Source organism: Melanotaenia boesemani, chromosome 12, assembly GCF_017639745.1.
Source record: "Melanotaenia boesemani isolate fMelBoe1 chromosome 12, fMelBoe1.pri, whole genome shotgun sequence".
NCBI lineage: Eukaryota > Metazoa > Chordata > Actinopteri > Atheriniformes > Melanotaeniidae > Melanotaenia > Melanotaenia boesemani.
The window spans coordinates 27,900,333-27,927,824 of NC_055693.1; the positions used below are offsets into that span (position 1 = coordinate 27,900,333).

Genomic DNA, 27,492 nt, shown 5'->3' on the forward strand with positions numbered 1-27,492 from the left:
ATCTTTCTTGTGATACAGTCACTTAAACATCATGTGACAGCTGCACTCAGCTTTTCAAACCTCATCGATGACTAATTTACCATAAATGACTAAAAAGCTGTGACAAAAAACGATCCAACCTCTTAAACATCCTGATACGACTGTTTTACTGAGTGGTGTCGCTCAAAATAAGTTTAGATCTCAGATAATGAAAGAATTTTAGATCATTAATGCCATAATACAGCTCAGAAATTACTACAATGCCAGTAGCTTCCACTTGTTGAGCTGCATCTCTGCGATGGATATGTACGGCAAGTGGAAAGTGCCAATTCTATGTTCACCGAGCACAGGAGAGGACCCTCACGTCTCCATCATAGTGGTGTAGCCCAAATTTCCCTGAAGACACTCCAAAGGGATTAATAAAGTATTTCTATTCTTTTCTAGCCATCTTCACCTACCTAGGAGTGTTACTAAAAAAAAAAGGCATATTTTTATGTTTGTCAGCTGGTTGAAGTGACATAATGGCATTTATCTGTGTGCAGTACAGAAAGCATGTAGACAGAAGTGACATGCTTCTGTGTAAATAAGATAAATAACATCAGGATGTTTAGTTTTAATACAAAGAGAAAATATTAACCTGTTCTAGAGGAAATGCAACCTTTGGGCTCTAGAGTTTTGGGCACTGGTTGCATCCTGTAGTTGGTAAGTGAAGCTGTTTCTCAACTGCTCATCTCATGTGATCCTCAATCCCATATAAAAATTAAAACTGAATAAACACTGAATAAAAGCTAGAAATTAAAAGATTAAATCATAAACCAAATTGTAATCACAATATTGGTCAGATTGGGATTTTTTTTCCCATATGGTTCAGGTCTCATCTCAGGCTCTTCGTCATAAGGTACATTGTGGAATATATTGGCACCCAGTGATAGGCCAAGCCTATAAAAGAGCTACAGTAGTTGCTTAAAACATGACATTTCATATGTAAAGCCAGGGTTTGGTTGCTTTATTCTGGGCTACTGAAGGAAAACAGCAAGGAAAAGGACTCTGCCTCAGAAATTATTGGCTTATTTTGATAAAACAGCAAATCCTACTTTTATTTAGTACCATCAACCATATGAAAGTCATTTAGTTGTTGTTCAATAACTTTTTATATCTTTGCATGAAATGGTATCAGTACCAGTGATTCTGACCGACAGATCATTGTACATGAAGTTGATCTACAACAAGTCTTACATTTATCTCTACTTTGTACCAATGTGCCAAATAGCAAGAGATCAATGATGTAAAAACAAAAATCCAATCCAACAAAAGCAAACTGATGTAATGCCTTTTGTTAGCTTACGACCGACAAATGAAAACCAGATGAGGTTTGACTTCATTCCACTATGAATTAAAATGTCACACAGTATGAATCATAGATCTGTATCAAGAGTGTTAACATGTAATTATGACGAAAGGATTAGTGTTTTGAGAGGGCTTGTAGACTTTGTATTAATTAAAAAAAGATCTATAGTTCAAATTTGAGTTAGAAGGGCATCTGTTGCATCTCATGTTTATCTGAGCTTTTAAAGAAAGTCTTGTTAATATTGTGATTGATTTCCAGCTCTTTATGTTGTTGACTGAGTCTTTGTGCTGGACTAAACCCTCGAATAACTTCCCACGACTGCGACCACTTGCTGGTGTCGTTCGGTATGTCCTCTGTGCATTTTAAGCTCACGAGACAGCCCTTGATTTTCACCATTTTTATATTTGTCTGCCCATGCTCGTATATGTGGGTGTGTTGTATGTGATGTAGTACATTTGTGTAACTTTTTATTTGTATAGTTATTTCTTATTTTCACTAAATATTATTAGATCTCCTGGTATTTCTGCTAAATTTCTTTGTAGTGTTAGTTAAATATACTAGTAAATATGCCAATTATTTCAAGTAAGAAACTGAGACAGAGGAGTAGGAATAAATAACTTTGGACTTCTTCCTTTTCCTTCCCTTTAGCTTGTTTTGTTTTGTTTTAGATTTTCTTTAAGTTTTTTATGAGCTCTATCCTGAACTGTAAAACAATTTCTGACCTCCACCCTAGATAACCTCTAAAGGAAAAGCAAAGATAGTCAGTGGATGGATGAACAAATAAATTAATGTAAAATACAGACTCACTAGCCACTTTATTACATACATCAGTTTAATTGCGTGTTAACAAAAATAGCTAATCAGCCAATCACATGGGAGCAATTCAATGTATTTAGACTTATTAAAGTTGAAACTGAGCATCAGAATGAGAAAGAAAGGGGATTTAAGTGACTAACGTGGCATGGTTGTTGGTGTCAGAACCTGATGATCTACTGGGATTTTCACACACAACTATCTCTTGGGTTTACAGAAGATTGTCCAAACAGACAAAATATCCAGTGAGCAGCAGGTGTATGGATGAAAATGCCTTGTTAATTTTAAAGGTTAGAGAAGAATGGACAGACTGGAGATTACAGAACGGGAACTCAAATAAATACTGTATCAAGGCATGTAGAACATCATCTATGAACACGCAACACAGCCAACCTTGAAGAAGATGGGCTACAGCAGAAGAAGACCACACCAGACCACATGCCACTCCTGTCAGCTAAGAACAAGAAACTTAGGCTACAATTCACCCAGACTCCCTCAGACTCACCAAAATGGACAATAGAAGATGGAAAAACATTGCCTGGTTTGATGAGTCATCGATGATGGTAGTGTCACAATTTGTCATGATCTGTGGGTTTTTGGTTTAGTTCTTCTTGCTCTCCTGTCTTTTTGGGGTGGTTCAGGCTGTTGGTGGTGTAATGGTTGTTACATACCCTACGAGAACTTGTTCTCGGGGGCGCAATAACAAAAAAATGCAATTTTGTTCTTGTGGCCCTGGTTTGGAAATTCTTGCAGCTTGTGCTTGACAGATAAGTTGGACAGAACTTTGTTCTTGTAGAGCTCTAAAGTATTGTGTGATTGGTCAGACATTCAAGACAGACTTGGACTGTGGTTAAGGTGGAAAAGTGTGAAGCAAAAAGTTCTGCTTGCTAAAGGTTCAACAAGGTTGAATGGATAGTTTTAAAGGTACTTATTATACATTTTTTTCAACAATTTCATATGGGTGTCAGAGGTCCAACAACATTGTTTTCAAAGTGTATCACCCCAAATTCAGCCTTGGTCCTTAATTTTAGCCATTCCAAAAGTAGCTCTAGTGAGCTCCACTGAGAACAGGCTGTTTCTGTGTTTGAACCTTTAAATGTTCATGAGTGGTGCCTGTCCACGTCCCTCTCTGGAAGAGAGCCTTGGTCGCATATCTAACAGAGTATAAAATAACTGGACCAAAACTAACAAAGTTCTTGCTGGCACCCGCTCTGTGATTTTAAAGGGCCAGCTCAGCTAGCTGGGGGGCGGATCAATGGCAGTATCCACTACCGCGGGCAATGGTTATGTCCCTTCAAGATGTCACAAAGGGAAAGATCTCAGAGTCACCTGTTTGAGAACACATTCGCTAAAAAGTGGAGCAAGCAAGTGAGAGAGGTGACAGAATTTTCTCATTTTTGGGCCTCATACACAGCCTCTGAGGACACATTTCACTGTTAGAAAACTTTTAGAAAGTGAATTTTGCATAATATGGGACCTTTAATAAACAACTGCTTGAGGCAGTGAGAAAATGTAAAATATAAAAATGTATGCAACACATGTGGCAGATAATGACAAGGACACCGCGCGCCAACCCCGCGATAGCTCGAACAAACTTTCTCATTAAATATGAAAGTCAATTGTACATTGCAAATAAACACTCCTCCATACTACTCCCCACCCTGTCGCGGATATCTCACAGAGTATGAAATAACTGGACTAAAACTAACTTCTTTCTTGTTCTTGCAGCATCAAGAAACAGAACAAAGTTCTTGCTTCTCGTGGAGTATCGTGGCATGGTTTAAACACCACAGCCTACCTGGGTATTGTTGCTGACCATGTCCATCCTTTTATGACCACAGTGTAGCATCTTCTGATGGCTACTTTCAGCAGGATAATGGACCATGTCAAAAAGCTCAGATCATCTCCAATGCTGTCATGTCAATATGGAGCAAAACCTCAGAGGAATGTTCCCAACACCCCAATACATTTATATTCATGCAAACATCAGCAGCATCATAAATGTTCATTAAAGACCCCATTTTCTGACTAAATTATAATTATTTAAATGTCAAAATGAAAAACTATGTCATCAAACCACAGATTTATCAAACCAGTCAATCCAAAGTACAGTCCAGATGTCCAAAATCTCTGTTCTTCATTGTATTTATCAATTAGCTAGTAATATTTACTTTATCTCTACAAGAGATGCACTCAGGAAGAGCTGTACTAGCTTCCTTAGTTTCTTATTAGTTACTCTGAGTTTGAAGGAACAGTGGATAGTCCAGGTCTGAGCTCTTCCTGGTCAATACAGTTACTTCAGCAGAATCATGTTATAGTCAGATGTCACAATTTAGATATTAGGTTAGGCGATGTGATCTGAAAGCTCATTGCTTTCACTACCCTTTCACACACATACACACACACAGTGAACACAGAGGCCATGTGGTCTGGCAGCAGGCAGGCAACATCCAGTAAGTCTGCAGGGAGATGGGAGATCCCTATGACACATAAGACGGGTGCTATCGGAGCATGTTTGCGAACAGTCTGAAAAAGTACTAAAATAAAAGGAGACATCTGTGCAGGGGTGGATGGGTCACTGAGCTGAGAGAGAAGGGCCTTTCTGTTCGGAAAAGTATCACACATGTGGACATCACAGGGTTGACTCCACTTACTGGTTACACAATGAATTATAAATAATATAATATAAACAGCAGTAAGCAAAACCCTTAGCCCACATTACTTAAGGACATAATAAGGACATTTATAAAGCAAAAGAGAATAAATAAAGCCCAGTGAGACTTAAAAAGCTTAATGTTATTTTCTGTTTCATGAACTAAAAATAGAAAGACACTAACATCATTCAGACAGAGCAGGATCTGTGTACAGTCCAAGGAGCTCCAGATATGAGACCTCTTTTCAAGCATCTGAGAGCATCTACAAAGACATCAGATTGCACGCTGAATACTCAAACCATCTTTATTAGAAAGATGGAACAAGTAATTCCAAGCTTGGATCTTAAATCTGGACATCTCAAGAGCATGGTTTATCTTTCCACCACTGAAGATCCTGAAAAGTCTGCTTGTTTTTCCAAAGAAAAAAAGATGACTTCTCCCTGATAGTCGATTGAACCTTTGCAACTCCCAATTGTCCTTACGCTGACTCTTTCAGTTTTAAACAAAGCCCAAATATACTTTGACTATGATACAAGGCTCAGGTAAAACCGATTCAAAATTCCTCAAAAACAATCCCTGAAATTGTCACGATCTTCCTCCCTTCATACCTCTTTCCTTTTGCAATCTGTTACTCTGCCTTTCAGACACAAGTGCATTTCAAAACATTAGATCAATAAATAATGGACGTTGCAAGTAAAGTACACCAGTAGGCAAAATAAATTACACCATTTGCATCTTAGAGACCATTTTCACATTAACTAACTTAACTGTTTGTTGGTGCCTGGCATATGCATGTGATTTAAAGCATGTGCATTAATGTTAGTAGATTGACTGTGTATGTGTTTGTGTACAAATTGTTGAGGCTCATTTGATTCCACAGGCTAGGTGTATGCTAGTGGTGGCCGGCCCATAGAGGGTGCTGGGATGCCAATCTCCCTGATAAGAGGGGGAAATGTAAAATATACTTTTACAAATTCAGTTATAAATGTCAGTTTTACCCACTTGTGTGTGCCTAAATATATATAATGCCTACACATTATATAAACTGCATTTCCCACCTACTGATATTCATTCACTAGTGAATTCCCAGAGACAGACTCATATTGTTTCTGTTATGGGGCACTGGTCAGAGCGTGTACAGTATTGTGTACAGTTACCAGGCCAAATTAATACATATATGGCCAATCAGTGCCGCAGAATATGATGTTAGGGCACTGAAAATATCGCTCTCGTAGCAGAAAAGGCAACAAGAATTAAGGCTAAAAAAAACTTGTGCAGTGCGGTCAATCAGTGGGATGATGGTGAACTTAACTGAGGTGCAGCTCCCACCAACTACGGAGAAAAATAAAGTTGACAACAGGAGTTTTTGCAGGAGTTGGTTTGAGCTCAAGTCATAGCTGGCAGGCTGTGGACTAGCAATTGCACTTTTGTTTTCCCTGCATTCTTTTTAAAAGTGACAAATGTGATTTAACGTGGACACAACCAGGACAAACTGACTTGAAGCACCGCTCCGAACCCAAGCATGAATGAGAGCAAGAGTTCATAAGGAAAACTGAGTCAGGCTAGTTGTGCTAAGAAAATTTAGCATAGCAGCACAGCTGCATGACAGACACTGCGTAACAGTAAGAAGGCACTATGAAAAGGTTGATAAGAATCGTCGTACAGTATGTTATCGAAAATCATCGACTGTATAAAGTGTTGTGGTGCTTTTGAACTGGCATTGCATGGGCATGATGAAAGAGATACTCCTGAAAACCCAGGAATTTTCAGAGGTTTCGTTGTCTCACCTTGAAAATGCAACTGTCTTTAGAGGCACCTCAAAGATGGCACAAAACAAGCTACTGGACTGTATGCTGGCAGTTCTGAAAAAAGAAAAAAATTTGGATGAAAAACAGCACATTGTGAATGCCAGTTAGTCCTGGTACTAAGATACATTGACAGAACTTATCATGTCCAGGAGCAGTTTTTTTTAATTTATTAAGTTCTCCAATGCCAGCTTGGACACAATTGCCTTATTGAAAAGGCTGCACACCATCCTTCCCAAGGGACAACAAAAGAAGCTGATTACCCTGGCATATGATGGGGTATCAGTGATGAGGGGTGCCACTGGAGGAGTTCAGCATAAGGTCCAGGCCATCTATGGAAATGCTTACTACGTTCACAAGTATGTCCACTAGTTGCGCATTTTGAAGGCGTGTCGTGTTATGATTTGAATATATAGAGTAAGCCATATTGGCTCATTACACAATTATAGCTGTTCAAGAAAGAAAAGAAAAGAAAAGAAAAGAAAAGAAAAAAAGAAAAAAATAATGATAGTCTACAGTTTAAAATAACATGTCAAAACCAAATTTTTACCTATTTTTAAATTGCATATCATGTCATAGGTATGTGACACCATTATGTGCCATGCAAAGTAAAGTTTTCCTTCACCAAGCACCTGGTTGGTGCCACTGTGCTGCAAGGAGACTTGTTCCCACAACACAACAAGAATTTCCCAGATTCAGCACTGGATACCACGGTGGAAGCCTGTACCTCACTGGACAAGGCCAGACTTAAAACACAGCTGTTCCTGATCTACAGCAACAAGGAGTTCCACAATTGCAGTGGTGAACTGGCTCTCTTTCAGGTTTTGATAGTGAATAATCTTCAAGACATATTTACAGAAACTGTAGGTCTTCTCACCATCCTCATCACCACACCAAAGACAATGCCAGAATCAGAGAGGTGCTTCTCAGCTTTAAAGAGGTTAAAAACTTAACTTAGGAATACTATGGAACAACATCTCCTCAACCCTGGCTATGCTCTCCATAGGGAAAAAACTAACACAGGACATAAGAACTATCTATCCCTTCCACTTATTCATCACATTACACATTCCTTAGAAACACAAACATACCCTTCTTTCACTCACTCACACACTATCATTTTGATAAGGAGATTAAATCATTACTGTTAAATCGTAGTCATCGTCTGACAGTAGATTTGAATTCTTATAATGGACTAGGCAGAGAAATGTATTGTGACATTAGCCCCAACAATAATATTTTTCACTAGCCGCCACTGGCTTTTGCATTAATGGATTTTAAAAGCAAATTTTATAGCAAAAGCAAGCCTATGTTTTTTATGTTAAATAACAAACCATAATAAAATCTGAGGGGCAAACTGGGACGGTGTGTCAACCTGAAACTGTTTCTTTCTTCTTTTTTTTCTGCATTAGTTGAATTCAATTTTTAAACCAATATTATCCTTAATGTTACTGAACACAGACAGACCAATCATGAATAATGCAACAACACTATAAGGTCTATGCTAAATTATTTAATCTGCTCTGAGAAATCGTGTCTGGACTCATTTTAACATGGTAGATGGGTCTTTAGAGAGTCTAGATTCTAAAGTTAGGAAATCTTGGAGGTAATAACTGAAAATCTCTGTAATATATAAGGTGAAACACCTGTACCTTCAAACCAGATGAGGGTGATGTTGGTAATTATCTGGAGAATACCTTCACAGCAGTCCATGTTGTGCCAGGTCATGTAGCATTGTCAATGGGTGCATTCACACCACGATAGTCCGGAAAACTCAGTTTGATTAGGCTGAGAATTACGAAAAATTTAGCACTGCACCTACTTAAGTGAACCAAACCATCTGAATGACGTCAAGCAGTTACAGCAGCTGCTCCACAGGGGGAACAACCACTGACCAAGTAGATAGAAGAAGAAAATCCAGCTCACTGATTGACCAGGATCAAAAACCGCTCGTTCACAGCAATAAACAATGGAGCAACAATACATTTATGCAGTCTTGGGGTTTCTGTTTTTACTTTGGTGCTCAAAACTAATGCAATTTTCACCAGAATCTGTACAATGAGCAGCAGCCAGCTGTCCAGCATGTAGGTTATAACATGCCCTACGTCACATCTTCTGCGCTCTATGAGGAAAATAAATGAGGAAGCAGAATAACTTAAGATATATCATTAATAATTTCACTTTAAAGTTGTTAATAAAGTTGTGGACTCCACAGATAATGGATATCTTTACAATTATTTTTGTTGCACTGGTTTATTAGAAAACCAATTCTTTCTTCACTAGCTCCATCATGTTTAAGGTTGGAAGCTGATCAGATACTATTTTCAGGAAACATGGTCTTCCTTTCTATGCTTTGCTGATGATGTCTAGGTCTATCTGTCAATTCAATTAGACTACAATAATAACCCATTGCAACCATAAACAAGATTTAATTGTTTGCTTTAAGTTTTGAATGGATTGGCTCTATATTATTTAACAGATTTTGTCAACATGTATAAGCCTTTGAGAGCGCTGTGACTGACCAGCCAGTTTCTCCTAGATGGTCCATATTAAAACACAGTAAGCTATATCTATGATTCCCTTAAAACTTTGAAAGAGTTAGCATTTCCATATACCCACAACTCATACTAAACAATTGTTCAAATCATTACTTAAGGCTCATCTCTTCTTTTGGCTGTTGACTCAAATAATGTGTTAAGTTTTAATTAAATGTATTTTATGTTAAGCACTTTGATTTGTCTTCTAAGAGAAAACTGCTATGCAAATAAAACTTTGGTCAATTTCTGCTTTTTATTAATGTGCTAATATAAACAAACGCAACCTTGACCTTTTGTAGATGACTTGTTCAGATCTTTTCACCAAAGAAACGTGCAAAGATCTGAACAGAAATCCTCGCTGTAAGGAAACAGCGACAGGTTTATCAGAGGGAAAAATGGCCGCTATAATGTTGATGTAATATTATTTTGAAAGGAGACTTAAAAGTTAAGCAGAAATACAAGCCATTCTTGTCCTGCTTCCTTTGTGATTATATTTTACTACAGTTGAGTAATTTTTGCCTGTGCTCTAATGATTTTCTTTTCTTTTACTGTCCCTAAAGCTCGCGCTGAACTTGGTAAAAAGGCTTTTAAATTCTCTGCCTCTGCAGCCTGGAACAGCTTACAAACTGACTTAAAGTTGCAGGAGCTGATCTCAGAGCTTTTAAAATGTCTTAAGAGTTTGGAGGATGGCTAAATAACTGCTTGTGCAGCTGACTATGCTTCCTTCTTAGATTTATATTTTTTATACTGTATGTTATATGTTTGACTTTTGATTGGCTTTTCTATTGATTATTGCCTGTAATGGACTGCTGCTGTCTTGGCGATGTGCTCCCTTGAAAAAGAGATTTTGTAATGTCAATGGGACTTACCTGGTGAAATAAAGGTTAAAAAATTATTTTAACCACACAGCATGCCTAATTTATATCAAAAGGCTAAATTATGGCTATAGTTGAACTAGGGTTTAAAAAGACAATTGTCTACTCCATGCCCCTCTTCAGGGAGTTGTTATCACTGGGTTCCTCTTCTTTTGTGTACGGACTTCTGCCACTTTTGAATCAAAGCAATAAAATATATGAAAATATGGAAATATGGAAAATATGAAAGATGCACAGACAGCTTGGTCAGTCTAAGACTTATTGAATTTAAACCTACAGGAGTAATCTGATTTCTAACCAAACTACCTGGGTTTGTTAGACTGACTTTAAGAAATCCAGTCTGGGACAGTTCTAGTAGGAATAAAATGGTTTCAAGTTCTTTAAAAGTCTGGTTTGAGTCACACTAACATATCTTTGTTTGTTATAAACACATGAAATATACATACCAGTTGTTAATTAGGTTGGATTTTTCATCAATCATCTGATACATAACTGACAAACTTTGGTTGAAATCAATATATAGTGAAGTAAAGGACTTATCAGGTCAGCTAAAAGAGTCTAAATAACTTTCAGATCCTCAAGAAAAATGATGTCATGTTTATTTCTTTTTTCATTTCAGTGAAAGTAATGCACTATTTTCCACTTTTGGCAATAACAAACTGCAATTAATAAAATTTCTTATTGAACAAATCAATAATTCCCCTCTGTGAGAAGCAAACACCTAACCAATAAGTGCTAGTTGCTGTAATCCCAGCTTAAGATAAAAGCAGCAGGAAAAAAAGAATATAAAAAAAGAAAGAAAAAGATTGTGACAAACACTGACATTAAAACCTTAATGTCTAATATTAAGAAGTATCCTCACTGTGCAAAAGCCTTAGGAGCTATTATGTTGTGGGGTCTGTGATTAGGGTGACATTTCTCACAAAACTAAGTATGTTATGGCCAGGAATGTGGCAAAACACAAAGGAAACATCAACATTATGAAGCATAGGACTAGTGCTAATATAAGCCATATGGCCAGTGTGGTTGGAAAGAAATACATGTATTTACAATATATTAGGCTGATGAGCACAGTAAAATGTCTTTGAATTCAAACATGGGGTAGATCATTGTGGCAGTTAGCAAAAAAAGCACTAACATCACTCTTCTTCCTATCAAGGGCAAGCTCGATTTATCAGAATATGTCCAATCAGTAGCTGTCCCACACTAATAAAATGCTTCCAGAGGGAGGGAAAAAACGGGGATCAAAGGCATTCCTCCGGGTGATACGGGAGCCCCCATAAATCCCCAAGTTCACTCTCATCTCCATTTTCAGCACAAATCCTCCCCTGTGTGTGTAAAAGCCACTCACACCACACCATCACACTCCTTTATACTAAATCAACTATTTCTGAACACAATTCTGCCAGTCCCCTTCTTCTTTTAACTAAAGCGCCACAATAAAACTCTGATGAGGCCAGCATTAGAGACATCATGATCCACTTTGCATTTCCCACAAGCTTCATTAAAAAAATAAATAAAAAAAAATAACTTTGGGATTTTAGATAGCAAGATTTTTAATAAATTTATCATTTTTGCTCATAACTTTACAGGATAATACGCAAAATGTAATATGTGAGTTTGTCAAACGTTACAGACAGGAGAGCTCATTTATGGCTTTAAAGTTACCCATCAGGCTGTTCATCACCTTAAGCAAACTTTGAGGCAACTTAGTCCTTTTGAGGAAATAGTAATACACAGATAAGAGACACGGCCTGCAGAGTACTAAGTTTGAACCACACTGTGTTAACAGAGATGCTCCACCATCATATTTTATTGTGTCTACAGAATCATTACATACATGTCTAATCAGTTTTCAGGTATTTCAGTTGCTACCCTCATATATAATGTTTGGTTAACCATGAGGAACAATCAATTCAAAGTAAGCTCATATAATTGAGGCAGGTTTTAAACTGCTGTGAACCACAAGTAGCAGCCTGTAACTTCCCTTCTTTCAAGTATATTCCTGGAAAGAGGAATAAGAGGTGTGGAACCCACTGTAGCAGGCCAGTCGAAATAATCCAAACACATCAGCTTTACACACAAGATATAAGACCTGCAGAAGTGAGCTTAAAGTAAGACCTCAAACTAGTTTTGTAAGTTGGGAGTAGAAGAGGAAGAAAAGAAAGACAGGAAAAGGAAAAACAGTGGGTTGACGGGAAGAAAGCAGAGAGGGACAAACTGGGAACATAGTAGAGAGAAAAGGGAAAAAAGTGTAAGAACAGAGGCAGCTATAAGGCTGAAAGGTACATAAACTATAAAACTGGAGAAATATAGTAAATGATGAACATTTTCAAAACGATAAAGTCAGCTCATTCCAGTAATTAGGAAGGAATTTCTTACATGTGGCTCTCTCTGACGTCAATCGTGTACCTTCCCAGAGTTTGCTTTCTCTTCCCTGGCACTCAGAGTGTTTAGTGTTAGGCTGCTCTTGGCACACCTCCTGGAGCAGGGTGCTAGGGGAGGTTTCAAATGGAGGGTGGGGTTTTTTTGCTTGTCAAAAGAGCCTAAAAAGGATGAGTATGGTAACTAAGTTCAAGTATTTGACTTCCTGTGCTTCTTTATGTTGGACGTCGCCTAATTAAAGAGCTGCAAGTGTCTAAATGCCTGGGATATCTAAACCAAAGTTTAATATCAGTGCACCATGAAGACATTTATACAGACAAAATTAAAAATGTGTACAATATATCAAGTTTTTTTACAATCATTTGGACCAGTTTTGTTAAAGTTTGAGGTTCTGCAGAATTTGTGTTAAAATCATCATGTAATGAATCCAGCCTGAATCATTTGATTGGCCCTTTAACGGTAAAATCACTGTGGTTTTCTCAGAGCTTGTTACGACCCGACTCAGGGGTATGGAAGGGCGTAACAAAGAATACTCAAAGAATACAAAGCTCACTAACAACCAACAACACCTAACACAGACCAATTTATGCTACAAAGGATGAAACCTTTTAATCAAAGAACAAAAGTTAAGTCACAGCGATGCAACACAGTCTCACAGTGAAGTTTGTGCAACGGTCATAATACATTAACTCCATAAATTTATGCCTTTGAACATTTGTTTTCTTAATGTTGAGTGTCACAAAAATAACAGTCCCATTTGGTGAAACCGCCACAAAAGGAATTATTATCGCCTTAAATTGCTTTTAAAGGCCAAATTTATATCCTAGCATCAAGTAGTTAATAAAAAAAAGCTACTAGACACAAATCCAATTCTTTTAGCACATGGCAAGCTAACTTAGTCGACACTTAAGGCGGATTTATATTTGTGCAGCGTCTGCGTCACCACCGTAGGAGCTGCATAGCTCGGAGGTCCAACGCGCACTTCTTCCAGACCTGGCGTGCACCCCTGCTACGCAGTTACGAGGAAGTACTCCCTTGTGATTGGTCAATTTGGCATTATGAGTTTCTGGATTTCTGGATCTTCTCACTGTTACGACCCAATATAAGGGTATGATTGGGTGCAACAAAAAAAGAACGTTGAGGACAGATGGTGAATTAATCTAAGCACATTTTATTAAAACCTGTGAACGGTGAGTGAAAACCTGTAACGGAAAACACACAAAATAAACAAGTGCTGGGGTTAGCGGACCTGCTGAAAGAAACAAACCAAAACATATCCCAAAATCCACCGAGTGCAACCCACAACATAACTGCAACTCGGGGTGAAACCTAAAACCAAATAAAAAGCAGCAGATCCATAATCTAATGTGACCGTCGTCACAAACAAAAACACTCTAACCTAGCCCAACACAGAACTAATCACAACCGAACTTAAACACCACAACACACCCCCAGTGCACAGCGTGAGCGGGAAAGAGGCCTGAGCCATTCCGGCTCTCCCCCTCCCTGACTGGCTACTGCAGCCGCCTTTTTCAACCTTGGCTTCCTAGTAAGCTGCAGCTTGATTGACTAATCGTTGGACCAATCAGAAGGGAGGAAACTGAAGTGTGTTGGTTCCAGCCACTCCAGACAGAGCCTCCAACACAGGTAATCAACGGCAGTAACAAGCCGCAGCTGCCAGCAATCGGCAGTGGCCGTAACGCTCACTGAATTTGTGTAGTAACTGCCATTTTTTAAAAAAAACCCCAATAGATTAAGTTGATAGGAGGCTGATTTAATTATTTCTTTGTTTTCTTCCGCCGTAACCGACTGCCCACATACGTCGTGTGAGTATAAATCTAGCTCAAGTCTTACCTAAAAAAAAAAAAGAGAAAAAAAGAAAGAAAAGAATAAAGACGTAAGGAGAAACGCACTGTATGTGAGAACTGGACTGTATGTAGACTGGTGGAGCTTTTCAATGAGAAAAATTCCTCTACCTATTAGGGTGGCAGAATTCATGAATCTCAATGCCCCAAAGCTATTATCAAAAACATATAGACTATTATCCAAACTAGAAGACTCAATCTGTCTTCCAACTTCAAAATGGGAGGCTGACTTATCCAGTAACTTTAATAAAGATAAATGGTCACAAATATGTTTAAACACCTTTAAAATGACTAAGAATTCAAATATGCAACTAATACAATTCAAAATTCTGCATAGAACTCATTATACAGGACAAAGGATGTTCAGGATGGGTCTGTCACAATCAAACATCTGCACACACTGCAATGAAAACACACCTGACAACTATCTCCATGCCTTGTGGTCCTGCACACCTGTCCGCAGGTTCTGGCTTCAGGTATGTGTGGACATGTCAACATGGTTTAAATGTAATATTCCTACAATCCCTGCACTATGTCTACTAGGTGACTTGGGTGACATTAATATGGCAATTAACTCTGCACACATGATACGCACAGCATTATGCATTGCAAAGAAAACTATCCTTGTGAACTGGAAAAACAAAAATAATCTGTGTATTCAGCAGTTTAGGAATCTCTTAGTTGACCACATCAGTAGTGAGAAAATGTCTGCCTCCTCAAAGAACTCTTTAGCTGAATCTCATTCCCTCTGGTCCCCTGTGCTTAATTCCATCACTAAGTTTAGGTGGAGGACTGTGACCTCGTTGCTATAGGGGTTTGGGAAATGGCCGGGAGTGACTGGTGGTTGCGGGTTCTTTGTGGTTGCCCGTGGTGCGGGACCGGGCTGCTCTGCGATGGGGGTGGCTCTGGGTCTGGCCTCGTTGGGGGCTGTGGGGGCCAGCGGTTGGAGTCGCCTCGTGGCGGGGGGTGAGGCCACTGGTGGCGCCTGGGTTGGTGGGCGTCAGTCCTGGGCCGGGCGGCTGGGCTATTCCGGAGCGGGCTGGGCGGGGGTTCTGGGCTCTGGTGCCCGGGGGTGGTCCTCCTCCCTCCGGGGTGGTGGGGTCCGTATGTGCTAGGGGTCTGGGCCTGCCCAGATGTGCTGCCATGGTGTGGGTTGGTGCATGCCCTGGTGTCTGGTTGACCGGGCCCCGGGGTGGCTGCGCTGGTGGGCTGCTGGCTCTGTGGGTGTTGGGTCAAGGGGGGGTGCTTGGGGCTCGCTGTCCTCTGGTCCACCTGGGGTGTCCCCCACGGGGCATGGAGGGTGTGAGTGTGGGGTTATATAGGGTGCAGATTGGAGTAGGTGGGAGTGGGGGGAGGGGGCCGATAGCACCCTGGTTCCCGGGGTGTGCGGCTGGAACATCGGGGTGTGTGCTGGCCTACGCCGGGTGGCTGTCTGGGGGGGCCTGGTCCTCCTAGGCATGTTGCGGGCCCTCTGCCTTAATGACTAGTTTTTTCTGTGGGTGTGTTTCTGCTTTTGTAAAAGTTGTAGGAAATTTTCTGGTGTGTTAATGTACAGGTGTAACAGTTTGTTATCTGGTGATGGTGTGGATTGAAGGGTCGTTGCCTTCTGTCTGTGATCTTTTTGTCTCCTTTCTTCTTTCCCTTTTGCTCTTTTTGCTATTTTTCATCTTTTTCTGTCCCCTCCGGTCAGGTCCAGCAAGATTACATAGATTCCGTGATTCAAAGTAAATAAATAAATAAATTAATCAAATTATCAAGAGAAGCCTTACCCATAGGCCTCCCCTTGGCAGAGCAAATATTCAGCACGATACAGCAACCAGATTATCATTTTGCTTGCTATGATGCTGGACAGGACAAGTTAGAAAAAAAAATAAATAAATAAAAAAAGAGTAAAATTCCTTTAGTCAGAAAACTGATTGAGCACTACAAGCAAAACGTATTCATTTTGAGACTCAATTGTTTCACAGTTTTGATCGATGGAAGCATGATATATTAGTATTGTTTGCTGTGTAAAGACACACTAAGCACAGAGTCAGCATATATACACACATATATATATATATATATATATATATTAGTGCTGGGCAACGATTAAAATTTTTAATCGCGATTAATCGCATGACATGCTATGATTAATCGCGATTAATCGCATCGTTACGCGCAAAATGTCTCTTTCCTTTAATAAAAGGCCTACAGGTATAAAAAGAAAATGCAGTAAGTTTTGGTTTACAAACACTACATCAGGGGTCTCCAACCTGCAACTCTGAAGCTGCAAGTGTCTCTCTGGACCTTCCACAATGCCTCTAAATACATGGGTAAAATATTTTTTTTTAAATCTATCTTTCTTGTCATTAGGTTGGAAACCATGGACTTTTTTTCCATTCTTTACATCATTTTCCACAAATATCTACATTCCTTAGCAGAAAGTCTGTCTATCCTCTTTTTTTTTCATAAAGGTTTTATGTTTTTCTTTACTTTAAGACTTTAAAAATGGAGATAAAAATGTGGTTCTTCAAAAATAACAAACATCCTATGGTGGCTCTTCATTAAAAATATATATTAACTTGCCTTTTTGAAAAGTCTTGTAACATTTGCGTCTCTAAAGTAGTTTTAGCTGGCTAAGGGAAAAATGGCTCTTTGGATTGGAAAGGTTGCAGACCCCTGCACTAAACACATAAACAGGTTTAGCAGCAATTTTCAGATAAAATATTTCTTCATATATATTTATAAAACCAAATATTTATGACAAAGAAGGATGAAATGTTCAGGATTTACTAACTAAAAGGTAAAAAGTTAGAAGGATGAATTTAAAGCTGTGAAGCTGCTTCCTTCTAAACACAGAAGGAACAATATGTGATGAATATCAGCATCAGGTGAACAGACAGAAAGCAGGATTAGAATCTCACAGCTTCTAGATGGTGAGGAAAGAGAAATATTCACAATATGCACAATAACTTCCATCCATGCACCTTCACTGCTTCATTATCCAGGTTTCTGGCCTATAATTTCTCTAAACTTTAATTTTCAGCCTCCGCTACCGGGAGTTAAGGGTTAACATCTCGTTTTGGGTGTAGCGTCTGTAGATGTAACTCTAAACATGTGTGGTATCCACAGAAAGTCCAGAATCTCAGCTACCAGCTCAGTAAAACCATTTCTATCACCAACAAACACAGTTAAGACAACAAATTATTTAAAGAGCAGCTACACAAAGTCCGAAAAATATGTAAACACAAATGATGTCTCCCCGTGTCCACCCCACGGCATGAACACGAACGACTCCTCTACTGAAAGCTCACATCTCACAGATTCCACAGCTGGGAGTTTCATCTCGCTATGACCAAGATTCACCGAACCAGAGGTAGAAGAAGACCCGATTTATGCTTCCCGTTTGTAAAAGTCTGAAAGCATTTATAAAAAAAATAATAATAAAAAAGTTCTGTTCATCTGCATGTATTTTGACAAAGAGAAACGTCGGTTCTTTTTTTTCTTCTTCATGTTCCAGACAGAAAACATCTCTTTATTTTAATAAACCCGCTCTTTCCTGATCACGTCAGACGCACCGCTGTAGCAGGGAAGGGAGACATGGACGCCATGTTTCTGTCATCAAAGCCAGCGGCCAGCAAAAAAAAAAAAAAAAAAAAAAAAAATTATTAACGCGCGATTAAAAAATTTAACGGCGTTAATTAAGCATTGCGTTAACGCATTAACGTGCCCAGCACTAATATATATATATATATATATATATATATATATATATATTCTTGATGGAAGAATAAATTAACATTTTGTGACAGGTGCATTGACAGCTGCATATATCAGATTATCAAGAGGAGCCTTATACCCATCAAGCTCCCCTTGGCAAAAGTGTTGGAGTATGGGCATTGAAGATCGTGTGGCTTGGTTTATACATTAAAACCAAGTGGCTGTTTAGCCATTTAATTCTAGGTGGTTAGGTTTAGGTATCAAAACTTAAATGGTTCCTTTAACCAGATCAGGCTTAAAAACACATTCTGCTTTGCACTGAATCAACTTACCATTAAATTAATGACATGCTCCTTTATTAATTTGATTCCTCTCCTGTGTCAAAAGACACAAAACATAATTCAGAAACTAAATAAATCTTTCTCTATTTTTACTCGTTTTTTTTTTATTTTCCTGTCCAGCATCGTAGAAGCAGAATGATGGTCTGGCTGCTGTGTCGTGCCAAACAAATTTGCTTTGCCAAGAGGAGCTTTTGATAATCCTCTTGATAATCTTATTTTTGTTATATTATTAGTAAGGCTGTCAAAAATAACACATTAACAGCGGTAACTAATTTATGTAATTAATTGTGGTAAAATTGTTTAAATAATTAAAATTTTAATGCAATTAATGCATGACAAGCCCAATACATCTGTCATTTCTCTGTTATGACGGCAGGATGTGGAGAGGTGAGATGGAAAAGATGGACCACACCCACACTTTCCCTGCATTCTTTTCTTAAACTTATCCTGCACCAACATGTCTGCTCTCTAGTGGCTCCCTGGTCGTTTCTGTTTGTGCCGCACCTGTTTCTTTCCTCTCGTCTCATTTTGTTCTGTGGATCATGATGGCTGTCAGCGATCAGCTGATCGGCTTTTCTCTCTTGTTGCGTTGTTAATGGTTCAGCTGAGGAGGAAGAAAGTAGGGGTTCATTGTTTACACCGTCACATATATACCCCAAATTGTTGTTTTTGGCAGGACCTTCTCTAACATGGTAGTTGGCTGATAATAGACAGGGTTTATACTTCAGCTATGCAGGGGCGGTTCTAGGAAAAGTTCTGATAGGGGGGCCTGGCAACAGTGATCAGGAAAAGGGGGGCAAAAAATGAGACTTGAATGAATGAATGAACAAATTTATTTCGAACAAAAAATAAAAAATATAAAATAAAAATATGTTTCAAAACAAGAGAAAACAATTCTTTAGAAAACCAAAACACATTGCTTGTACAAATCAAAATGTTAACAGGTTCGAAAAAGGAGTGGGAAGAAGTATACACTTTTTGTTACTCCCACCCCTTCCTAGTCATCTTTTGTTGTGACGTTATATGTTTACATATTACCAATATTCTTATCAATATAACTTTTACTATGCATCCACTTTTATTGACATATAACACATAAAATAATTTCTCTTCCATATATATTTGTATACACACATACATATTCAGACTACCAGTTTATCACATAATAATATATCACCTCATATATAATACAGTATAGCTATGTTTATCCCTCCTCTTCCATGTATGTTACTAGAATTAATTCCTTATACCTTTTTTTAAATACATTTATGTTTAGGCTCTGTTTTAACCTATCATCCAAGCTATTCCAAAAATTCACCCCACAGTTTGATATGCACATACTTTTCAGTGTTGTTCTTACTTTATGTTTTTTAAAATTTAGATCTCCCCTTAGATTGTAACCCCCTTCCCTATGGGTGAATCTGTCCAGAATGTTTCTTGGTAATAATCTATTCCTTGCTTTATACATTATTTGAGTAGTTTTAAATTTAATCAAATCCATAAATTTCATTGCATGTGATCTAATAAAAAGTTGGTTAGTATGTTCCCTAAATCCTGTTTTGTTTATTGCCCTTATTGCTCTTTTTTGCATTGTGCATATCGGCTGTAGGGTGCTTTTATAGGTATTTCCCCAGACTTCCACACAGTATGTCAAATATGGTAAAAACAATGAAGAATAGAGAATATGCAATGATTTCTGATCCAACATGTGACTACTCTTCCTAAATATTGCAGTGCATTTTGCTAGTTTTGTTCTTATGTGGCTTACATGTGGCTTCCAGCAGATTTTGTGGTCCAGAAGTACACCAAGAAATTTAATTTCATTTACTTTTTCTATTTTCATATTGTCAATTATGAGTTCTACATGTGAATCAATAAATTTATGTCCGAATATTATAATCTTTGTTTTACTCAAATTTAAGGATAATTTATTTTTATCAAACCACAGTTTCAATTTGTTTATTTCTTTTGTCATCTCCCCCAAAATCTGCTGCAAATTATCCCCAGAATGAAAAACACTTGTGTCATCTGCAAATAAAATAACTTTAAGTAACTCTGATACTTTACATATATCATTGATGTAGATGATGAATAGTTTTGGACCCAACACTGACCCCTGCGGCACCCCACATGTGATATCCATACACTTTGATTTATGTTCCCCAAGTTGAACAAACTGTTTCCTGTCCTTTAAATAGCTCATTATCCATCTCAGCCCCACCCCCCTTATCCCATACCTCTCCAGTTTACTTAACAATATGTTGTGATCTATGGTATCGAAGGCCTTCTTGAGATCTAAAAATACTCCCACAGCTATTTTTTTATTATCAATATAGTCAGTGATTTCTTCAGTTAATTCCATCAGTGCCAGTGATGTTGATCTGTCCTTTCTAAATCCATACTGGGTTTCTGAAAGTAAGTTATGTTTTTCTATGAATTTATTCAGTCTCTCTGCAAATAGTTTTTCAAGAATCTTGGCAAATTGCGGGAGAAGAGAAACAGGTCTGTAATTGGTAAAATGATGTTTATCTCCATTTTTAAACAATGGAATTACTTTAGCCAGTTTCATTGAATTGGGAAATGTACCTGATTGAAGAGACAAGTTACAGATGTAGGTGAATGGTTTTACAATTTCATTAATTACAGTCTTCACTGTTGTCATATCAATATCGTTCCAGTCTGTTGAGGTTTTATTTTTACAATTTCCTACTATTTTAATTATTTCTCTTTCATCAAGTGCTTCCAAAAAAATTGTACTTGGATTTCTCTCCACCATATACTCTACATCTCCCATTTCAACTGAATCTGGTTCCTTTATTTTTTTGGCTAATTCTGATCCCACCGTTACAAAAAAATGGTTAAAACCATTCGCCACATCAACCATATTATGAATAGTCCTGTCCTCAACAGTGTAGTATTCTGGGTAATTTATATTTTTGGAACTTCTTCTCACAATGCCATTTAGAATATTCCATAAACCTTTAATGTTATTTTTATTTTTTTCTAATAGTTTATCATAATATTCTTTCTTACAATTCTTCGTGATATTAGTTAGTTTATTTTTATATTATTGGGTCATTTTTAGGTCTAGATTTTATGAAATATTGAACTGATTATAACGATGAAAGTGATCACCTAATGTAATAAAGTGAAGAAAAACTTGTAAAACAAACAGACAATGATCTATTTTATCACAGGTGTTTACTTTGAGTGATGCTGCTGTAGGTCTTTAATCACTGTTGATAAAAGGAAAAACGTGTTTTTATCCAGATCATTAGTTTCATCAGTCTCTTTATCAATATTGGCTTTTTAACTTCAGTTGTCCCATTTGGTGGTTTTATTTATAAATTTTTATAATGGAGATGTTGGTGAGATGATGATATATGAATTCTGCATTGTGATCTAGAACATGGTTGAGATGTTGCAGAACAACATATTGAAGTACATTGCAGGCTGCATGTACAGACCATTGGACATCTCACATTTATCCAAGGGTTTGTCAGTTAACAGTGAATATTTGTAAGCATTGGCTCATTCTTTTGATACAATAAAGTAAAAACGGGCAAATTTCAGGCAGAGAATTAGTCACGAATGGTGATTAATCATAATTTTTAAGCTGTATTAATCATAATCAATTTGAAAGCCCCACTTAATATTATTTATATATTTATTTTTAAAAAAAAAAAATCTTATTTATTTTGAATTATGGAATTTACATATTTACTTGCCGGACCTGATCGGAGGGAACAGAAAAAAAAGGAGAATAGTGAACAGAAGTAAGCAGAAAAAGAAGAAAGTAGAAAAAGAAAGAGGAGAATAGAAGGAAATGATCCTTCAATTCAATCTAACGCCAGACAACCAATTGCTACCTCTACAGAAACACAACAGTTAATTTCCTACGGCTTATGCAAGAAAGCAAAGCTGACCATCAGAAGTTCCTTAAATAAATAAATAAAAAAAATAAAAACAAACAAAAACTACAAAAAAAATGTATCATGTATCATGACAACAACCAAAGTACCATAGTAACACATACACAAAAAAAAAACTAAACAAAAGTAGCTTTTAGTGTATAAACCCACTGGACAACTCAGTGACTGTGTCAGCATGCAGAGTATGAGGAATGAAGAGTGATCAGAGATGAGTGTGATCTCTATTTTACTCTAAAAGTAGTGGTTGACACTAACTAACTAACTAACTAACCAACTAACTAAATAAATAAATAAATAAAAATGGGTAAAAGCTTGTGAAATCGAAAAACAGTGAATAACCTATGATTTCATAAATTACTTCATTATCATTCTGTATGGACACCACAGTGCATCACAGTGTTGGAACAACTAATTAGGTTAATTGTTAACAGGTCACTGACATCACTGATCAAAAAAGAGGATCCCAAAGAGGCCAAGTGTTTGTCAAAGGTTTAGAAGGCGAGGGGTTCAACGTCGTTTGTGTTTACCGCTCATTAGCAAGTAGCTAAAAAGGAGAGTTAACATGGTGAAAACAGTAAACAGCAGCTGCCATCTGCTTTGTGCAGCGATGTGTGTGGCTGCTGAAACTGAGACAACAGCAGAACTGAAAACAGTTTGTAAACAAAATTGTGTGTGTGTGTACAGTTGAGCCAGAGTATTCATGCATTTATCAGCACGTCTTATAAACCACAGTAAGGGATTATTTCTAATAATGCTAACTCATTCGGCTTTAGCAGGAGTTTTTCATGGGATTACGGAGCAATCTGATGCTGAGATGATTGTGTTGTCATTCTGATTATTAGTATTTATTTTATTCTGGGCCCTTATATTAAATGTCTCTATCAAGTGTCCTTTTTGCACAACCATCTGATATAACACTTTAATACGCTTATTTAATTTATATAAAATATTAAATATATATAAAATTTCTATGATTTAGCTTATAAATTAACCATTTACATCACTTCCATTAGTGGGTTTTCACCAAGACCTTTGCTGACAACAGACCGCCCTCATATTCATCGTCTTTGTCAACCAAATGTCTGTGGGAACAAGCCAACTGTGGGGATACTTACTTTGGGCTTAGCTTATTTGTTTTTTCCCCATCTCTCTACGTGCCTACTGCAGGTTTGCTTAAGCTCTGTCGCTGCGTGTGTGTGGATTCATAGTTCCCATGCCATCTGATGTCAACAGGCTCCTTCAGCAACAGTAATCCATCCCTAAAACTCCCCAGATCAGTTAACAATGGCAACAAACAGAGCAAACAGCCAACTTTCACACAAGTGCTGTTTGAAAACTCAAAAAGTCTAAATATTAAGATCATTTCAAAAGTACTAATTAAATTTATCAAACTGCTTTACTTTTGCACACCTGGGTAAGAAATAATAGAGCATATTTGTCATTAAATAAAAAGGAGTGCTTAGCAACAAACTACAGAAGACGTCAATGTGAAGTTATTTTGGTGCTCATCAGAGGGAAAGTTAATACAACTGATTGATGATTACATTTTTTTCTATAAAAATCAGGAGCTCTGTTGTCATATGTCTAAACTAATAACAGAAAACAGATTATCTATAGACAAGGCAATGAATCTCCTTCGTTTTCTCTCCAAAAGACAACTTATCTAAAAAAAACCCTCAAGGTCAATCTCTTCAGTCCTCTCCACTAGTAAGCAGTCCATTAGCAGCTCATCTTTCTTTAAACTGCTGGCATATTTGGAGAGGCGGTGCTGGGGATGACAGAACTGTCAACATGGGCCTCACACAAGGCAGAGCACTGCCATTACTTTCATGTGAGAGGATGGGTTAATTATAAGATTTGGTTTCTAATATGGAGCCTTTCAGAGGAAGTGCAAAGCTTATACCCGGTAATTAGACATAAATCGTTTGACTGAAGCAAATGTGGGGATGTGGGGGAGGGGTGGGTTGAGTAAGCTCATGCTTTGTCTTTAGTAAGGGAGAATACATAATCAGGAAACACAAAGTGAATCTTACCCAGTTTTATAAGTGTATAAAATGAAAAGCAAAGCAAAGTGGCCAGACATAAAATAATATTTTGTGATAAAATTAAAAACTTTGTTTCTGTTGATATCTACGTACTAAATAAATTGTAATCTTTTGTATATGTACCCATTTAACTTGCACTGGTGCTTTTGTTTGAGGAAATAGCCGTATTATTGCTGTAAATAGTACATAGGAGGAGAACATCTTGTTGCCTGCTAGAACAAGCAATAGCACATGAATCAATATCACATTACACAACCAGTAAAACCACACAGCACCCTGAGACAGTCACTTGTGCATCCAAAAGGCAGAATACCCACAGAAAAGAAGATAATGCTATCAACGAAAACATGTGAGAAAAACATAAACTGGAGAAATAAGAAGATCCATAGAGAAATGGAAAAACCAAAACAGAAAAAATTGCAAAAACAGTGAGACAAGCACAGGCAACAAAAAAGAAAGCAGGAAACAGAATATAAATTTGGCTATATCATATCACTGCTAACGAGAAAAGCAGTCCACAAACTGAAAGAAAGCCAGGGTTATCCACTTTGAAAGTAGCATGTACCTGCTTGGATCAGCAAAGCTTTTGGGATCAGAAAACAAGCCCTGATGACCATCAGTAAGGATGAGGGATCCAACACATTGCAGAACACATGGGATTCCATCATCAGCAAGGCACCAGGCAGCAGGGGGTATAGTCAGCCTCTGCTGCCTGGCAAACCTCAATGAGAACAGCTGGCAAGACAAGTCACAGTAACATCGTGTGATAAGCTAAGCTAAGCTAAGCTAAGCTAAGATGAGAAAAGATAAGATAAGATAAGATAAGATAAGACATTTACATTTGAGTTCGCCAAGGAGTTTACAAAAAGACAGAGAAAAGTATCTTGCAAGTTTTTCATGAACTGCATTAGCCTCGGTTTAAGAGAATTTTACTCTGGAGTTTATTTCAAAATCTTTGCAATTTCGTCTACCCAAAACAAGGTAGGATGTGTCTTGGGGGGGTCTTAGACTATGTTTACATGGCACCAAAGCCGGTTCAGGTGTGAAAACTAGAAGAAAGACTTCAACATTCCCACGGCACCACTGTAGTACATACTACAAGGCTGTGGGGGGGGGGGTGCTAAAGAGTACCACTCCAAAGCTAGAACAAAACAATGCATGCGCGAATAAAGGCTCACTGCGTGTTGCAGGAAGTACACATTGGAAGCAGAGAAGAGAAGACGGCTGAGGATTCACTGCGAGGCAAAAGGGAAACATTTCTTTGGACTAATGAAGAAGTTGAGCTTCTTCTTCAAAAAATACTGGACTACAAAGCATAAAAAACTTGAGAAAGAGTGGACTAGGAATCGGCGAATGTTCGTCACATTGACGTCATATCCTCTAGTTGTGCAGCTTCGCTGTACGCACAGTACCACAGACGGACTCAAACCTATCCACTTTGGTGCCTGGCTTCAGACATGGTGGGTTTCATGGAGGATAATCCCTGGCTTCGTGGGGATGAAAGGGTAGTTGGCTAAAATACTTTTGCGGTTTTGCTGCAATCTGGCATCACAAAGAAGATATAGGCTTCCAAGCTTACCCATGCTTTCATCTTTATTCCATGCTTTAATTTTTTCTTTTTTTTGTATGTGTAGATCCTGGAGAAGGGCTGCACGGTGGTGTGGTGGTTAGCACTACAGCCTCACAGCAAGACGGCCACTGGTTCGAATCCCGGCTGGGGAGAGGAGAGGTTTGAACCTTTCTGTGTGAAATTTGCATGTTCACCCTGTGTATGCGTGGGTTCTTTCCGGGTCCTCCTACCGTCTAAAGACATGAATGTTAAGTTAAATGTGCGAATGGTTGTTTGTCTCTTTCTGTGTTGGCCCTGCGATGGACTGGTGACCTGTCCATCGCCTCTCACCTGTTAGTTCTGGGATAGGCTCTAGGTTACCCGCGACCCGTAATGGACTAAGCGGTACAGAGAATGGAAGGATCCTAGAGACATGTCCTCTCATCTTATCTGCACTACTCGAGTAGTAGTGCAACAAAATGGGAATAAAGATTGATTTGATTTGATCTGCTCCGGTTTGTTAATCTAAAGAACCAAACAGAAAGTACCAAAACACCAAACACCAAACAACCAAACAGTTCAAGATACTGAGGAACTGGTTTGACAGATATTTCACCAATTATGAGGATTGATGCTGTCAAATAACTCAACTTTTTTAAGGAATCAAGTCCACAAACTCACATTTAAACTCTGAAAATACTCGGACAACATTTGCACAGTAGCCATTTTGGTTTGTTTGACCACCACTTCATTTGCAAGTACACAAGCCTACAAAATTCATGTGAATTAATAATAGCAATAAATACACCTGACTCTCCAGTGTGTGCATAGGGAGTGCCAACTTAGCTTCACCTGGTTGTACCCAGCTACTGTACCAGGACTCGAACAGAGGATTCTTCAAATCAAATCAAATCAAACTTTATTTATATAGCACCTTTCATACATACAAATAGCAACTCAAGGTGCTTTACAGATAGTAAAATCCCCCAGAACCCCAACCCAATAGCAGCAAGCCCTCCCCCCCCCCCCCCCCCCCCCCCCTCCCATCAAACACACACACACACATCACAGAGGGTAAAAGCAAGTTAAAAGGACCAAGGAAACGCTGTCGTAAATTCTGGGGTCTAGTGATGCTTCAGTGATCCTTACGCTTCTGGCAGATCCTCAAGAGGGAAGAATAAGAACTGCTCTACCTGCTGCAGAGAGAAAGAAGTCTTTTTCTGTCCATCGTACAAGAGAATCACCTCAGAGCAAATGGGTAACATCACGACTACAACAATAACATGGTTGGAGTTCAAGCAGTAAACACATAAAACAAGATTGTGTGAGTTGGTTTTCAAGCAAATAAGGAAGAAAATGAAGTTTGAAATTATAGTGCATACAGCAAAATAAATATGTGGCTTTTGGACTGCTGCTAGTAAAAATCTAATGTGTAGCAAAGATTGTGCCATAGATATGACAACTATTCAGACTTTTCCAGAATATTACTGAGTTGTGTTCACATACAAATATGCAGCTGCAATGACAGTAAGATGATACACAGAGAAGGCAATGTTGTAATGAGTCATGTTTATCAAGGAGCAACTGTGTAAGGGTGAATCAACCGCTCTGGAACACTCCAACACTCACTAATGTATTAGCAATATGACTAAGCATGCTACA

At 38.2% G+C, this 27,492-nt stretch overlaps 1 protein-coding gene across 5 annotated transcripts in view; it reads right to left on the bottom strand.

Annotated features, from left to right (window-relative positions):
* hdac4 (histone deacetylase 4) overlaps positions 1–27,492 on the bottom strand; it is a 145,831-nt gene that overhangs the window by 86,506 nt on the left and 31,833 nt on the right. Inside the window, exon 2 of one of the 5 annotated variants that reach the window (XM_042000820.1) lies at positions 6,582–6,656. The exons of 3 other annotated variants lie outside the window; for them this stretch is intronic. The gene's annotated coding sequence lies outside the window, so the exon portion shown is untranslated. Of the gene's footprint in view, positions 1–6,581; positions 6,657–18,808; positions 19,071–27,492 lie in introns of those variants that run through there. One more of the 5 variants, XM_042000821.1, reaches the window with a different exon arrangement.